A 19,842-nucleotide genomic window follows, 5' to 3' on the forward strand; every position below is an offset into this window, starting at 1 on the left:
CTGTTCGAGGCACGTGTGATGAATGTGTAACAGAAATATATCTGAGTATAAGTGTAACTGTAAGTATAAGTATAAATATAAGTATAAGTACAGGGTATACTAAAGCAGATCCACACTCTGGCAGCGTTACATTATAACAGGAGCTTCGAAGCCATGACTTTATGGGTATTTATATAATTACGAAAACTGGCCCGTCTATATATACCCGTCTGCACCATCTGTGCATGGCATATTCCTAGAAAAGGCTATGAGGCTGGGAGGCCAATCAAATTTATTTAGAGCTAAACAATATTCAATGCCTTCGAGGATTAAGAAAAGTAAGCACTAGAGAAGATGTAGTTTTTCTAGAAGTGAGCATCGCTACAGCAAAAGCAAGTAACAAAACCATTTATTTCAGCCAACTCTCAAACCGCGTTGAGTGCACTCGTTCTCGTCCGATCACGAAAGTTAAGCAACGCTGGGCACGGATAGTACTTAGATGGGTGACCGCTTGGGAACTCCGTGTGGTGTTGGCTTTTTTATTTTTCCAGTCTTTTTTACTTTCCTTAACAATATATTTTCAATAATCTATAATTAAAGCGTCGAAAAAAATTAATGTTTTAGTATTACACTATTACCATACATTATATCACTCTTATTTTTACACTCTTTTATATGTTTCTAAATGTTCTTTCTTTTGTACATCAAAAGCTGTGGAGGTTTATCTCGGAATAGAGAGTGAAAATACGTGGATGAATGTATAATAGAAATATATTTAAGTAAGCATAAGTACAAGTACAGTGTATGCTAATCCAGATTCGCACGTTGGCAGCGTTATTTTACTGTGGAGCTTCGAAGCCATGTGCCTGTGTGTATTTATACAATTACGAGAAACTGGCCTGTTTACACTACACTGCACCATCAGTGCATAGCATGTTTCTAAAAAAGGCTGTGAGGCTCAGATTCAAATTGATTTAGAGCTAAATACTCAATAGCTTCGAGGTCTAAGAAAACTAAATGCTAGAGAAGATGTAGTTTTCCTAGAAGTGAGTATTACTTCAACACCCTCCCTGAAACTCGAAATCTTTACAATTACTTTTTAATATCATTTTTGTATTTTTGTATTTGTTATCAATATCATTACTGTATCATTTTGTATTTGTAGCTTTATTTATGTAGTATATTTCACCTTTGTTTCTTTAATTGGCGTTATTTGTTGTTGCATCTTGGCACTTTTACCATGCGACAGTGTTCGTTAACGTTTTAACCTCCTAAATTCACTATTTATCGCACTTGCACTGGAGCACAGTTACTCGCGCCTGTTTACCTCGACTGCTCGGGCAGAATTGTCATTACAATGCAGTTGTCTGTGTTCTTACAAACATCAAGGCCCGTTTTCTATTCTGTACGATAATTTTCATTTTTAACGTGTCGAACATTTTCTTCTACATCATATTTCAAAATTCCTCAACGATCACCTTTTACAAATTGACGGCTAGTACCCGATTTTGGATCATGTGTTGTATATACATGGAACATAACGGTAAGGAACAAAGAAAGCATTTGAAATACAACAAGATATTAAAATTAGAGATTAATTATACTCTCGTAGCGGTGCCTGGATCCGCTTGGACTAATTTGCAAACGGTGGAAGTTGTATATGTTAGAGCGATAAGAAGCCTAACGTATCTCTGAGCGACAGATGTAACGTCAGTATTCAATTTAATCTCAGAATGTCATGTTCGAACGAAGTCCATCTCCAATGCAGCTAATCGAAGTATGCATCTAAGCGAAACTTTCGGGGTTATTTTCATGTTCGGTATCATTTTGATAAAAAGAATCAAGACAATCAACTAAAACAACGTTTTGTCGATGAAATAAAAGATTTAGGTGTTACGTTCTATTTAGGTGTCAACGAGAAGGTAGCGTTAATTGACGTTTAATGCAACAAGCAAAATCACAACTGAACCAACACACGTTACAAAACCACCACCAATATTTGTCGAGGCGCAAATAATAGACCCGCTTATTGATAGATTAAACAACATAGCTGGGAAGGAAAATTACACAATGAAACAAGTAAAACTGGAACAGGTAAAAATCCAAACAAACTCCCCAGAAAGCTATAGGAACGTGATAAATGAACTAAAGAAAAAAAATGCTATATACCACACGTACCAGCTCAAAACGGAAAGGAGCTACAAAGTAGTTATAAGAGGATTACATCCTAAAACTAACGCAGAAAAATTAAGCGGTGAACTAACCAAAATTGGCCACAAAACAAGATCAATCAATAATATGACCAGGTATGACACCAAACAACCACTACCATTATTCCTAATTGAACTAGAACCGGGAACCAACAATAAAGCAACATACGAAGTCAAAAGAATCCTAAACACAATAGTAACAGTGTAACCGCCACGCTACAAAAAAGAAATACCTCAATGCATGCGGTGCCAACAATACGGACGCACAAAAAAACTATTGCAATAGAAGCCCGGTATGTGTTAAATGTGCAAAAAACCATTTAACAATACACTGCCCATACACAGGGAAAATTGAGGAAGTTAGATGTTATAATTGTAACGGAAACCACCCAGCCAGGTATAAAGGATGTGAAATCAGGAAACAACTACAACGTAAACTGTTTCCACCACTTCGCAATAGATCAGTTGATAACTATCAACAACAACAAAATACAACGGAAAACAAAGCAACATTGAAAACTCAAAATGAAATAAAATCTACAATCAGAAACACAGACATCCAAGTAAACCGAAGTTACGCGCAAGTAACACAAAATATCAGACAAGAAACGCCCATTAACAATCAGGGTCAAACCAACAACACCGAGTGTTACGTCGCCTAAAACATCGGCGCTGCAGCTCTCGCGACCGAGCAGCCGATGGCCTGCGTAACGTCATTTCGACCCTCAATAAACCTGAGGACCAACCATAACTTTCTCTTTCATTGTGTACACATGTATCTTCAGGCGATCCGTTGTCCTGAAAGATTTCTTAAGGCTAAAAATATTTTCGACGCACATCTCGTTTTTAGAGAAGTCCTTGGGTTTATTAGGCGCAATTAAAAACACGGAGAAAGCGGGTACGCGCCCATTAGGAAAAACCGAACATCTGTCTAATAGAACAGGCTGGGTTTTCCCATGCACAAGGTCACTCACGAACCACGTTGGTCGGAGGCTTCCTACTCATCACTTCTCCTACGACTATAGGAGAGTCAAGTCGAATACTTCTCCTACGACTCTAGGAGGGTCGAGTCGCAGACTTCTCCTGCTACATCAGGAGGGTCAAGTCAACTTATATCGTCAACATCGCTAGGTCAAGTCAACTTACTTCTTCTACATACTACAACGTCGAAGTCTAACATCAAAATCTCACGTCTATTAAGTATCCTCGAGTGCTACGTCCACTAACATACGAAATTCGACTGTACGAACCTTGCTCTACTATTCATATCTATCTCATCTTCGTGCGACAAGCTGTTATCGACGATTTGTATCTACTCAACAGTGTAGTCTAAGTGTTGGAAATATATATTTTATAATTCTGTGAATCACAGTGTTATATAAACTTAATCACCCCTATTATCCTAACGGAAATCAGGGGATCGATCAACTCGTGATTAGTATAATCGTAACAGGAATTTACGACTCCCGTTGACGTCTCTTCTCGCGATTGCGTCTCCCCGCGATTGGTCGAAATAACACCGAGGACGCTACAGAAATCAAAGAACTACTAAAACAATCAATTAAAAATACTGATATACTTACAAAAATGATAATCGAACAAAACGCAACCCTCAGACAGCAAACGGAACAAATAACACTTATGCTACAACTACTCACAAACATGCTGAGTAAAAAATAAGAAATAAAAATGGACACGCTTAAAATAACAGCCTGGAACTCTAACGGCCTACGACAAAGGGCCCTAGAAACCAAAACATACCTGTACAGTAACAACATAGATATACTACTCGTATCAGAAACGCACTTCGCTATAAAAAGCTATTTAAAAATTTCGTACTACATCATTTATGACACCAAGCATCCCTCAGGAAAAGCACACGGAGGGACCGCAGTAATAATAAAAAGCGACATTAAACATCACCTACACAGCCAAGTCAGTAAGGAACATATACAAGCAACCACCGTTACTGCACAAACTAGCAGCAACCATTTTCAGTTGTCAGCAGTATAAGTACCGCCGAGAAACAAAATTACACCTCAAAAGTGGGAAGAGTACTTTCAACAATTAGGTGACAAGTTTATCGCAGCGGGAGACTACAATGCAAAGCACACAATATGGGGATCAAGAATCACTACACCTCGAGGTAGAACCTTGGAAAACTACATTAGAAACAATAACCTCAACATATTATCCACGGGAAGACCGACATAATGGCCGACAGACCTGAGCGAAACACCTGACCTGCTTGATTTTGCAGTTACAAAGGGACTAAACGCAAATAAACTAAACATAGCACCCAGTCTCGAGCTTAACTCCGACCATACACCCATAATAATTACATATAGAAAAAAACCAAAACTTCAAAACAATCCAGAGACACTAAGCAACAAAACAACCAATTGGCAAACATTTAAAGAAATAATTGAGAGCAAAATCAACTGCAACATCCCATTGAAAACACCTGAACACATCGAACAAGCAGTAACAACACTTACAGAAACTATTCAGGAAGCAGCATGGGCAACCACCACACCTGAATCAACAAATAGAAAAACAAAAATAATTCCGCCAGACATCCTCGAAAAAATCAGAGAAAAAAGAAAAGCGAAAGAAAATGGCAAAAACATAGATCAAAAGAAAACAAAAAAAAACCTAAATAATCTTGCAAAGGAAATAAAAAACAAAATAAAAGAACACAACAACAACGAGTTCACAAAATTCATAGAGTCACTATCCGCACACGAGAACACCAACTACTCCCTATGGAAAGCAATAAAAAAAATAAAGAAGCCAATAAAACTGGTCCCAGCAATCAGAAAAGCAGATAACACATGGGCAAGAAACAATGAAGAACAAGCGGAAGAATTTGCCAACCACCTAAGCAACACATTAATAATACCACATAATATCAATAACAGCAACCTCAATTGTCATACCGACGAGGATGCAGTAACCACTAGTACCTCAACCGACAAACACTACATCATACCTAAAACAACAGAACAAGAAATTAGAAACATAATTGAAAAAGCAAAAAACAATAAAGCACCAGGAATCGACCTAATCAATGGTAAAATCCTAAAAAACCTACCTCCAAAAGCGGTACGACTAATCCCAATAATTTACAATGCAATATTAAGAATCCAATACTATCCTAAACTATGGAAAATAGCACAGATCATAATGTTACCTAAACCAGGCAAAGACCCACACCAAACAGCATCTTACGGACCAATTTCTTGTTCAATTTCAATGTTTTCTAAAATACTAGAAGAAATAACTTACGCCCGCTTAAAACAAATAACAGATAAGGAAAAACTGATACCAGATCACCAATTTGGATTCAGAAACAAACACTCTACGATAGAGCAAATGCACAGACTCACTAACGAAGTAATAACAGCACTAGAAAGCAAAGAATACTGTACAGCACTCTTTATGGACATAGAGAAGGCATTCGATAAAATAAACCACGAAAGCCTTCTACAAACAATCAGAAAACAATTCCCGGAGCAAATATAACAATTAATAAAATCTTGCTTAAGCAGCAGAACCTTCGTAATAAAAATCAAGGACACATACTCTGAAGTCAAAGACATCAAGGCAGGGGTTCCGCAAGGAAGCGTCTTAGGACCAATACTATACACACTATACACGGTCAACATACCAACAACTACCAATAGCAAAATACTGACATTCGCGGACGACACAGCGGTACTAGTCAGGCACACGAACCCTGTAACAGCAGTCACATTACTACAAGAACATATCACAAAAATAGAAAAGTGGCTTCAAGATAAACAAATTAAAGCAAACCCCGATAAATGCAACCACATTGCATTCACACTGCGAAAACAGTTACCACCAAACATTATACTTAACGGCACGCACATAATACAAACAAGGCAAGTCAAATACCTAGGACTCCACATAGATACACAACTCACATGAAGACAGCATATCAAATCAATAATAGACAAGATACAGACACCAAGGAGACAAATGCATTGGCTAACAAGTCGAAAATCCAAACTAAGCATAGAAAACAAACTAAAAATATACAAAACAATGATAAAAGTCTGGACGTACGGAATACCACTATGGGAAACAGCAGCAATGAGCCATATAAACGAAATAGAGATAATCCAAGCTAAAATCCTCAGAACAATAGTAAACGCATCATGGTACGTCAGAAACGAAGATATACGGAAAGACTTTGGAATACCAACGGTCAAGGAGGAGATTAGCAGATACGCAAGAAGGTACAGAGAAAGGGTAGCAACGCACCCGAATCGGCTAACAGCGGAAACGATCAACACATCAAACATAGAAAGAAGACTAAAAAGGAAACACCCAACAGATCTTACAAAGGACACAACCTAACAAACATGAAGATGGTACCCCGCTGGGGGTAACCACCCACATGCTATATTATTACAACACCAAGATATAACATTTTACCAAATGTCCTATTGGACAAATTGTAAAATTCAAATAAATGAATGGAAAAAAAAACGACGAAATAGAAAATTTTGTTTCAAATTTATCATCGTATCATGTTGGATTGTATGAATATGTATCGAAAAGATAACATTTTTTTTCTATTTGGAAGAATTTTACAATCAATTCTCCTTGAGAATTATAGGTAAATTATTCTGGTGTGGTATAACTTGAATAATAAATGATTATCGTATGTTTGAATCTAATGCTTAATTCTAGAAAAGATAACATGTATGTAGATTAATTATTTTTCAAAACGTACACTATGAATATCGGTGCAAAATTTTTCATGATTTTCTATGAATTAACATATTTTGAAATCTATCGGAATTAACTAAATATTTCCGCTTCTTTCGTAGATTCTGTAGATGTATTAAGGGGGTGTCCTGAATTAGAACGTTCTACAACAGCGTCTTTTTCTTATTTTTTTTGGAAGGGAAAGAAAGAAACGAATTTGTTAAATTTTGAGGTATGATTTTATATATATTTAACGAATACAAACAAATTTTGTTTAAAGTAAAAAGAAAAATTATAACAGATTTCTAAGCCTATTTCATGGGCTGCAGGATTCAATCGGCGGGGAAGATCCACCTCGTAATACTTGACCGTAACAGAAAACCAAAAAAGGAATAAATTATTATATATTTTTCTAATAATCTAAATCTATATCTTGAAGTTAAAATCTTCTGTTACAAATTATTAATTAGACCTATTTATAACTTATGCTAATCCGATACGTCATAAAATCTCTGCCAGTGCGATGGAAAACGCAAGGCTAGGCATCTTGAAAATAAGAGCATTAGAAGAGGCAGGAATTCTATTAGAGCAGCCATATCTTACTACAAGACATATAATAGCAGCAAAAATATATTATTGAAAGCTTCATAATAGATTTAATACTAATGATTTAATTAAGGGAATTATTTACCTTTACCCCTTGTATTTTGAGAGGGCTATAAAAAATGTACATCTACTTCAAGAAGCTAATTAGAATACTACCTATGATATGCATTGCCACATTAAGAATCCAATCAGGTAGAAGCTCGGCGGGGCAGCCAGCTACGCTCGTTAAGGCCGAGTTGACCGTAAACCTCCGAAAAGGACGGACCTCACAGCCCAGAAAGGGACACCAGGCTTATGTCCTAACAGAGCGCGCGTCAAAGCAAACTAACACTCTCAAATAGGAAAAGGAAAAAGTGATAACAAGTGAAAAAGTATCAAACAGTGAAAAACTTTGCAGTGACATCATCGCCATAAAACAAAAATAAAAAAAAACAAAATTATAAAAGAAAAAAAAAACAACAAAATTAAGGTATATAAAAAAATAGGAGCAGCCGAGAATGAAGCAAAAAGCAAGAAAACGGAATCCGCCCTAGACTTATCAAAAAAACAAACACTAAAAAGAAAAATAAACGCACAGAAAGCAGTTATAGAAATCAACAATAGCGTACGACTCTCCGAGCAAAAGACGCGGAAACTCAATCCACAACCAAACCTGATTGCCAGGACAAAAAGACTAGTAAATGCAAAGGAGGAAATTCTCCGCACACAGGAAGAAAAAGCTGCGGAATTCGCAACCATGAGGCCCATAAGAGCAACCCCACCTCCAGCAATTACAATCAGCAATAGATACGAAATATTACGTAACACTATATAACATTATACGTTATGACGACATACTATATAACGTTATACGTTATTACGTAATACTATATAGCGTTATACGTTATAGCGTAATACTACATAACGTTATACGTTCTAACGAAACACACTATAACGTAATACGTTATAACGTAATACTATATAACGTTATACGTTATAACGTAATACTACATAACATTATTCGTTATTACGTAATACTATATAGCGTTATACGTTATAACGAAATACCATATAGCGTTATACGTTATAACGAAATACCATATAGCGTTATACGTTATAACGTAATACTATATAACGTTACACGTTCTAACTTAATACTATATAACGTTATACGTTCTAACGAAACACACTATAACGTAATACGTTATAACGTAATACTATATAACGTTATACGTTATAACGTAATACTACATAACATTATTCGTTATTACGTAATACTATATGAGGTCATACGTTATTACGTAACACTATATAACGTTATACGTTACAACGACATACTATATAACGTTATACTTTATTACGTAATACTATATAGCGTTATACGTTATAACGAAATACTGTATAGCGTTATACGTTATAACGTAATACTATATAACGTTACACGTTCTAACTTAATACTATATAACGTTATACGTTCTAACGAAACACTCTATAACGTAATACGTTATAACGTAATACTATATAACGTTATACGTTATAACGTAATACTACATAACGTTATTCGTTATTACGTAATACTATATGAGGTTATACGTTATTACGTAACACTACATAACGTTATACGTTATAACGACATACTATATAAGGTTATATTTTATTACGTAATACTATATAGCGTTATACGTTATAACGTAGTACTATATAACGTTATACGTTATAACGTAATACTATATAACGTTATACGTTATAACGTAATACTACATAACGTTATACGTTATAACGTAATACTATATAACGTTATACGTTATAACGTAATACTACATAACGTTATTCGTTATTACGTAATACTATATGAGGTTATACGTTATTACGTAACACTACATAACGTTATACGTTATAACGACATACTATATAAGGTTATATTTTATTACGTAATACTATATAGCGTTATACGTTATAACGTAGTACTATATAACGTTATACGTTATAACGTAATACTATATAACGTTATACGTTATAACGTATTACTATATAACGTTATAAGTTCTAACGAAACACTCTATAACGTTATTTGTTATTACGTAATTCTATATGAGGTTATACGTTATAACGACATACTATATAAGGTTATACTTTATTACGTAATACTATATAGCGTTATACGTTATAACGAAATACTATATAACGTTATACGTTATAACGTAATACTACATAACGTTATTCGTTATTACGTAATACTATATGAGGTCATATGTTATTACGTAACACTATATAACGTTATACGTTACAACGACATACTATATAACGTTATACTTTATTACGTAATACTATATAGCGTTATACGTTATAACGAAATACTATATAACGTTATACGTTATAACGTAACACTATATAACGTTATACGTTATAACGACATACTATATAAGGTTATACTTTATTACGTAATACTATATAGCGTTATACGTTATAACGTAATACTATATAACGTTATACGTTATAACGTAATACTATATAACGTTATACGTTATAACGTAATACTACATAACGTTATACGTTATAACGTAATACTATATAACGTTATACGTTATAACGTAACACTATATAACGTTATACGTTATAACGACATACTATATAAGGTTATACTTTATTACGAAATACTATATAGCGTTATACGTTATAACGTTATACTATATAACGTTATACGTTATAACGTAATACTATATAACGTTACACGTTCTAACTTAATACTATATAACGTTATACGTTATAACGTAATACTATATAACGTTACACGTTCTAACTTAATACTATATAACGTTATACGTTCTAACGAAACACTCTATAACGTTATACGTTATAACGTAATATTATATAACGTTATACGTTATAACGTAATACTACATAACGTTATACGTTATAACGTAATACTACATAACGTCATTCGTTATTACGTAATACTATATGAGGTTATACGTTATTACGTAACACTATATAACGTTATACGTTATAACGACATACTATATAACGTTATACTTTATTACGTAATACTATATAGCGTTATACGTTATAACGTAACACTATATAACGTTATACGTTATAACGACATACTATATACTGTTATACTTTATTACGTAATACTATATAGCGTTAAACGTTATAACGTAATACGACATAACGTTATACGTTATAACGTAATACTATATAACGTTATACGTTATAACGTAACACTATATAACGTTATACGTTATAACGACATACTATATAAGGCTATACTTTATTACGTAATACTATATAGCGTTATACGTTATAACGTAATACCATATAACGTTATACGTTATAACGTAATACTATATAACGTTACACGTTCTAACTTAATACTATATAACGTTATACGTTCTAACGAAACACTCTATAACGTTATACGTTATAACGACATACTATATAACGTTATACTTTATTCCGTAATACTATATAGCGTTATACGTTATAACGTAATACTATATAACGTTATACGTTATAACGTAATACTATATAACGTTATACGTTATAACGTAATACTACACAACGTTATACGTTATAACGTAATACTATATAACTTTATACGTTATAACGTATTACTATATAACGTTATACATTATAACGTAATACTACATAACGTTATTCTTTATTACGTAATACTATATGACGTTATACGTTATTACGTAGCACTATATAACGTTATACGTTATAACGACATACTATATACGGTTATATTTTATTACGTAATACTATATAGCGTTATACGTTATAATGTAATACTATATAACGTTATACGTTATAACGTAATACTGTATAACGTTACACGTTCTAACTTAATACTATATAACGTTATAAGTTCTAACGAAACACTCTATAACGTTATTCGTTATTACGTAATTCTATATGAGCTTATACGTTATAACGACATACTATATAAGGTTATACTTTATTACGTAATACTATATAGCGTTATACGTTATAACGAAATACTATATAACGTTATACGTTATAACGACATACTATATACTGTTATACTTTATTACGTAATACTATATAGCGTTAAACGTTATAACATAATACGACATAACGTTATACGTTATAACGTAATACTATATAACGTTATACGTTATAACGTAACACTATATAACGTTATACGTTATAACGACATACTATATAAGGCTATACTTTATTACGTAATACTATATAGCGTTATACGTTATAACGTAATACCATATAACGTTATACGTTATAACGTAATACTATATAACGTTACACGTTCTAACTTAATACTATATAACGTTATACGTTCTAACGAAACACTATATAACGTTATACGTTACAACGACATACTATATAACGTTATACTTTATTACGTAATACTATATAGCGTTATACGTTATTACGTAAAACTATATAACATTATACGTTATAACGACATACTATATAACGTTATACTTTATTACGTAATACTATATAGCGTTATACGTTATAACGTAATACTATATAACGTTATACGTTATAACGTAATACTATATAACGTTATACGTTATAACGTAATACTACATAACGTTATACGTTATAACGTAATACTATATAACGTTATACGTTATAACGTAACACTATATAACGTTATACGTTATAACGACATACTATATAAGGTTATACTTTATTACGTAATACTATATAGCGTTATACGTTATAACGTTATACTATATAACGTTATACGTTATAACGTAATAGTATATAACGTTACACGTTCTAACTTAATACTATATAACGTTATACGTTATAACGTAATACTATATAACGTTACACGTTCTAACTTAAGACTATATAACGTTATACGTTCTAGCGAAACACTCTATAACGTTATACGTTATAACGTAATACTATATAACGTTATACGTTATAACGTAATACTACATAACGTTATACGTTATAACGTAATACTACATAACGTTATTCGTTATTACGTAATACTATATGAGGTTATACGTTATTACGTAACACTATATAACGTTATACGTTATAACGACATACTATATAACGTTATAGTTTATTACGTAATACTATATAGCGTTATACGTTATAACGTAACACTATATAACGTTATACGTTATAACGACATACTATATACTGTTATACTTTATTACGTAATACTATATAGCGTTATACGTTATAACGTAATACTTTATAACGTTATACGTTATAACGTAATACTGTATAACGTCACACGTTCTAACTTAATACTATATAACGTTATAAGTTCTAACGAAACACTCTATAACGTTATTCGTTGTTACGTAATTCTATATGAGGTTATACGTTATAACGACATACTATATAAGGTTATACTTTATTACGTAATACTATATAGCGTTATACTTTATAACGTAATACTATATAACGTTACACGTTCTAACTTAATACTATATAACGTTATACGTTCTAACGAAACACTCTATAACGTTATACGTTATAACGTAATACTATATAACGATATACGTTATAACGTAATACTACATAACGTTATACGTTATAACGTAATACTATATAACGTTATACGTTATAACTTAATACTACATAACGCTATTCGTTATTACGTAATACTATATGAGGTCATACGTTATTACGTAACACTATATAACGTTATACGTTACAACGACATACTATATAACGTTATACTTTATTACGTAATACTATATAGCGTTATACGTTATAACGAAATACTATATAGCGTTATACGTTATAACGTAATACTATATAACGTTACACGTTCTAACTTAATACTATATAACGTTATTCGTTATTACGTAATACTATATGAGGTTATACGTTATTACGTAACACTATATAACGTTATACGTTATAACGACATACTATATAAGGTTATACTTTATTACGTAATACTATATAACGTTATACGTTATTACGTAATACTATATGAGGTTGTACGTTATTACGTAACACTATATAACGTTATACGTTATAACGACATACTATATAAGGTTATACTTTATTACGTAATACTATATAGCGTTATACGTTATAACGTAATACTATATAACGTTATACGTTATAACGTAATACTATATAACGTTATACGTTATAACGTAATACTACATAACGTTATACGTAATAACGTAATACTATATAACGTTTACGTTATAACGTAATACTATATAACGTTATACGTTATAACGTAATACTATATATCGTTATACGTCATAACGTAATACTACATAACGTTATTCGTTATTACGTAATACTATATGAGGTCATACGTTATTACGTAACACTATATAACGTTATACGTTACAACGACATACCATATAACGTTATACGTTATAACGTAATACTATATAACGTTACACGTTCTAACTTAATACTATATAACGTTATCCGTTCAAACGAAACACTCTATAACGTTATACGTTATAACGTAATACTATATAACGTTATACGTTATAACGTAATACTACATAACGTTATACGTTATAAAGTAATACTATATAACGTTATACGTTATAACATAACACTATATAACGTTATACGTTATAACGACATACTATATAAGGCTATACTTTATTACGTAATACTATATAGCGTTATACGTTATAACGTAATACTATATAACGTTATACGTTACAACGACATACTATATAACGTTATACTTTATTACGTAATACTATATAGCGTTATACGTTATAACGTAATACCATATAACGTTATACGTTATAACGTAATACTATATAACGTTATACGTTATAACGTAATACTACATAACGTTATACGTAATAACGTAATACTATATAACGTTTACGTTATAACGTAATACTATATAACGTTATACGTTATAACGACATACTATATAAGGTTATACTTTATTACGTAATACTATATAGCGTTATACGTTATAACGTAATACTATATAACGTTATACGTTATAACGTAATACTATATAACGTTATACGTTATAACGTAATACTACATAACGTTATACGTAATAACGTAATACTATATAACGTTTACGTTATAACGTAATACTATATAACGTTATACGTTATAACGTAATACTATATATCGTTATACGTCATAACGTAATACTACATAACGTTATTCGTTATTACGTAATACTATATGAGGTCATACGTTATTACGTAACACTATATAACGTTATACGTTACAACGACATACCATATAACGTTATACGTTATAACGTAATACTATATAACGTTACACGTTCTAACTTAATACTATATAACGTTATCCGTTCAAACGAAACACTCTATAACGTTATACGTTATAACGTAATACTATATAACGTTATACGTTATAACGTAATACTACATAACGTTATACGTTATAAAGTAATACTATATAACGTTATACGTTATAACATAACACTATATAACGTTATACGTTATAACGACATACTATATAAGGCTATACTTTATTACGTAATACTATATAGCGTTATACGTTATAACGTAATACTATATAACGTTATACGTTACAACGACATACTATATAACGTTATACTTTATTACGTAATACTATATAGCGTTATACGTTATAACGTAATACCATATAACGTTATACGTTATAACGTAATACTATATAACGTTATACGTTATAACGTAATACTATATAACGTTATACGTTATAACGTAATACTACATAACGTTATACGTTATAATGTAATACTATATAACGTTATACGTTATAACGTAATACTACATACCGTTATTCGTTATTACGTAATACTATATGAGGTCATACGTTATTACGTAACACTATATAACGTTATACGTTATAATGTAATACTATATAACGTTATACTTTATTACGTAATACTATATAGCGTTATACGTTATAACGAAATACTATATAGCGTTATACGTTATAACGTAATACTATATAACGTTACACGTTCTAACTTAATACTATATAACGTTATACGTTCTAACGAAACACTCTATAACGTTATACGTTATAACGTAATACCATATAACGTTATACGTTATAACGTAATACTACATAACGTTATACGTTATAACGTAATACTATATAACGTTATAAGTTATAACGTAATACTGCATAACGTCATTCGTTATTACGTAATACTATATGAGGTCATACGTTATTACGTAACACTATATAACGTTATACGTTACAACGACATACTATATAACGTTATACTTTATTACGTAATACTATATAGCGTTATACGTTATAACGAAATACTATATAGCGTTATTCGTTATTACGTAATACTATATGAGGTTATACGTTATTACGTAACACTGTATAACGTTATACGTTATAACGTAATACTACATAACGTTATACGTTATAACGTAATACTATATAACGTTATACGTTTTAACGTAACACTATATAACGTTATACGTTATAACGACATACTATATAAAGCTATACTTTATTACGTAATACTATATAACGTTATACGTTCTAACGAAACACTCTATAACGTTATACGTTATAACGTAATACTATATAACGTTATACGTTATAACGACATACTATATAAGGTTATACTTTATTACGTAGTACTATATAGCGTTATACGTTATAATGTAATACTATATAACGTTATACGTTATAACGTAATACTATATAACGTTATACGTTATAACGTAATACTACATAACGTTATACGTTATAACGTAATACTATATAACGTTATACGTTATAACGTAATACTATATAGCGTTATACGTTATAACGTAATACCATATAACGTTACACGTTCTAACTTAATACTATATAACGTTATACGTTATAACGTAATACTACATAACGTTATACGTTATAACGTAATACTATATAACGTTATACGTTATAACGTAATACTATATAGCGTTATACGTTATAACGTAATACTATATAACGTTATACGTTATAACGTAATACTACATAACGTTATACGTTATAACGTAATACTATATAACGTTATACGTTATAACGTAATACTATATAACGTTGTACGTTATAACGTAATACTACATAACTTTATTCGTTATTACGTAATACTATATGAGGTTATACGTTATTACGTAACACTATATAACGTTATACGTTATAACGACATACTATATAACGTTATACTTTATTACGTAATACTATATGAGGTTATACGTTATTACGTAAAACTATATAACATTATACGTTATAACGACATACTATATAACGTTATACTTTATTACGTAATACTATATAGCGTTATACGTTATAACGTAATACTATATAACGTTATACGTTATAACGACATACTATATAAGGTTATACTTTATTACGTAGTACTATATAGCGTTATACGTTATAATGTAATACTATATAACGTTATACGTTATAACGTAATACTATATAACGTTATACGTTATAACGTAATACTACATAGCGTTATACGTTACAACGTAATACTATATAACGTTATACGTTATAACGTAACACTATATATCGTTATACGTTATAACGACATACTATATAAGGTTATACTTTATTACGTAATACTATATAGCGTTATACGTTATAACGTAATACTATATAACGTTATACGTTATAACGTAATACTACATAACGTTATACGTTATAACGTAATACTATATAACGTTATACGTTATAACGACATACTATATAACGTTATACTTTATTACGTAATACTATATAGCGTTATACGTTATAACGAAATACTATATAGCGTTATACGTTATAACGTAATACTATATAACGTTGTACGTTATAACGTAATACTACATAACGTTATTCGTTATTACGTAATACTACATAACGTTATTCGTTATTACGTAATACTATATGAGGTTATACGTTATTACGTAACACTATATAACGTTATACGTTATAACGACATACTATATAACGTTATACTTTATTACGTAATACTATATGAGGTTATACGTTATTACGTAAAACTATATAACATTATACGTTATAACGACATACTATATAACGTTATACTTTATTACGTAATACTATATAGCGTTATACGTTATAACGTAATACTATATAACGTTATACGTTATAACGTAATACTATATAACGTTATACGTTATAACGTAATTCTACATAACGTTATACGTTATAACGTAATACTATATAACGTTATACGTTATAACGTAACACTATATAACGTTATACGTTATAACGACATACTATATAAGGTTATACTTTATTACGTAGTACTATATAGCGTTATACGTTATAATGTAATACTATATAACGTTATACGTTATAACGTAATACTATATAACGTTATACGTTATAACGTAATACTACATAGCGTTATACGTTACAACGTAATACTATATAACGTTATACGTTATAACGTAACACTATATATCGTTATACGTTATAACGACATACTATATAAGGTTATACTTTATTACGTAATACTATATAGCGTTATACGTTATAACGTAATACTATATAACGTTATACGTTATAACGTAATACTACATAACGTTATACGTTATAACGTAATACTATATAACGTTATACGTTATAACGACATACTATATAACGTTATACTTTATTACGTAATACTATATAGCGTTATACTTTATTACGTAATGCTATATAGCGTTATACGTTATAACGAAATACTATATAGCGTTATACGTTATAACGTAATACTATATAACGTTACACGTTCTAACTTAATACTATATAACGTTATACGTTCTAACGAAACACTCTATAACGTAATACGTTATAACGTAATACTATATAACGTTATACGTTAAAACGTAATACTACATAACGTTATTCGTTATTACGTAATACTATATGAGGTTATACGTTATTACGTAACACTATATAACATTATACGTTATAACGACATACTATATAACGTTATACGTTATAACGTAATACTACATAACGTTATACGTTATAACGTAATACTATATAACGTTATACGTTATAACGTAATACTATATAACGTTATACGTTATAACGACATACTATATAACGTTATACGTTATAACGTAATACTATATAGCGTTATACGTTATAACGTAATACTACATAACGTTATACGTTATAACGTAATACTATATAACGTTATACGTTATAACGTAATACTACATAACGTTATTCGTTATTACGTAATACTATATGAGGTCGTACGTTATTACGTAACACTATATAACGTTATACGTTACAACGACATACTATATAACGTTATACTTTATTACGTAATACTATATAGCGTTATACGTTATAACGAAATACTATATAGCGTTATACGTTATAACGTAATACTATATAACGTTACACGTTCTAACTTAATACTATATAACGTTATACGTTCTAACGAAGCACTCTATAACGTAATACGTTATAACGTAATACTATATAACGTTATACGTTATAACGACATACTATATAACGTTATACTTTATTACGTAATACTATATGAGGTTATACGTTATTACGTAACACTATATAACATTATACGTTATAACGACATACTATATAACGTTATACTTTATTACGTAATACTATATAGCGTTATACGTTATAACGTAATACTATATAACGTTATACGTTATAACGTAATACTATATAACGTTATACGTTATAACGTAATACTACATAACGTTATACGTTATAACGTAATACTATATAACGTTATACGTTATAACGTAACACTGTATAACGTTATACGTTATAACGACATACTATATAAGGTTATACTTTATTACGTAGTACTATATAGCGTTATACGTTATAACGTAATACTATATAACGTTATACGTTATAACGTAATACTATATAACGTTATACGTTATAACGTAATACTACATAACGTTATACGTTATAACGTAATACTATATAACGTTATACGTTATAACGTATCACTATATAACGTTATACGTTACAACGACATACTATATAACGTTATACTTTATTACGTAATACTATATAGCGTTATACGTTATAACGTAATACTATATAACGTTATACGTTATAACGTAATACTATATAGCGTTATACGTTATAACGTAATACTACATAACGTTATACGATATAACGTAATACTACATAACGTTATACGTTATAACGTAATACCATATAACGTTACACGTTCTAATGTAATACTATATAACGTTATACGTTCTAACGAAACACTCTATAACGTTATACGTTATAACGTAATACTATATAACGTTATACGTTATAACGTAATACTACATAACGTTATACGTTATAACGTAATACTATATAACGTTATACGTTATAACGTAATACTATATAACGTTAT

The 19,842-nt window shown here is 30.5% G+C and overlaps 1 non-coding gene across 1 annotated transcript; it reads left to right on the forward strand.

The window, feature by feature from the left end:
- Positions 1-396: 396 nt before the first annotated feature.
- LOC138189205 (5S ribosomal RNA) lies at positions 397-515 on the forward strand. The gene has a single exon (XR_011175966.1). It is a non-coding gene; the product is annotated as a 5S ribosomal RNA (ribosomal RNA).
- Positions 516-19,842: the final 19,327 nt, after the last annotated feature.

This window comes from Bombus flavifrons, chromosome 18 (assembly GCF_040668555.2).
Source record: "Bombus flavifrons isolate JBK064 chromosome 18, iyBomFlav1_principal, whole genome shotgun sequence".
In the NCBI taxonomy this organism is placed as follows: domain Eukaryota; kingdom Metazoa; phylum Arthropoda; class Insecta; order Hymenoptera; family Apidae; genus Bombus; species Bombus flavifrons.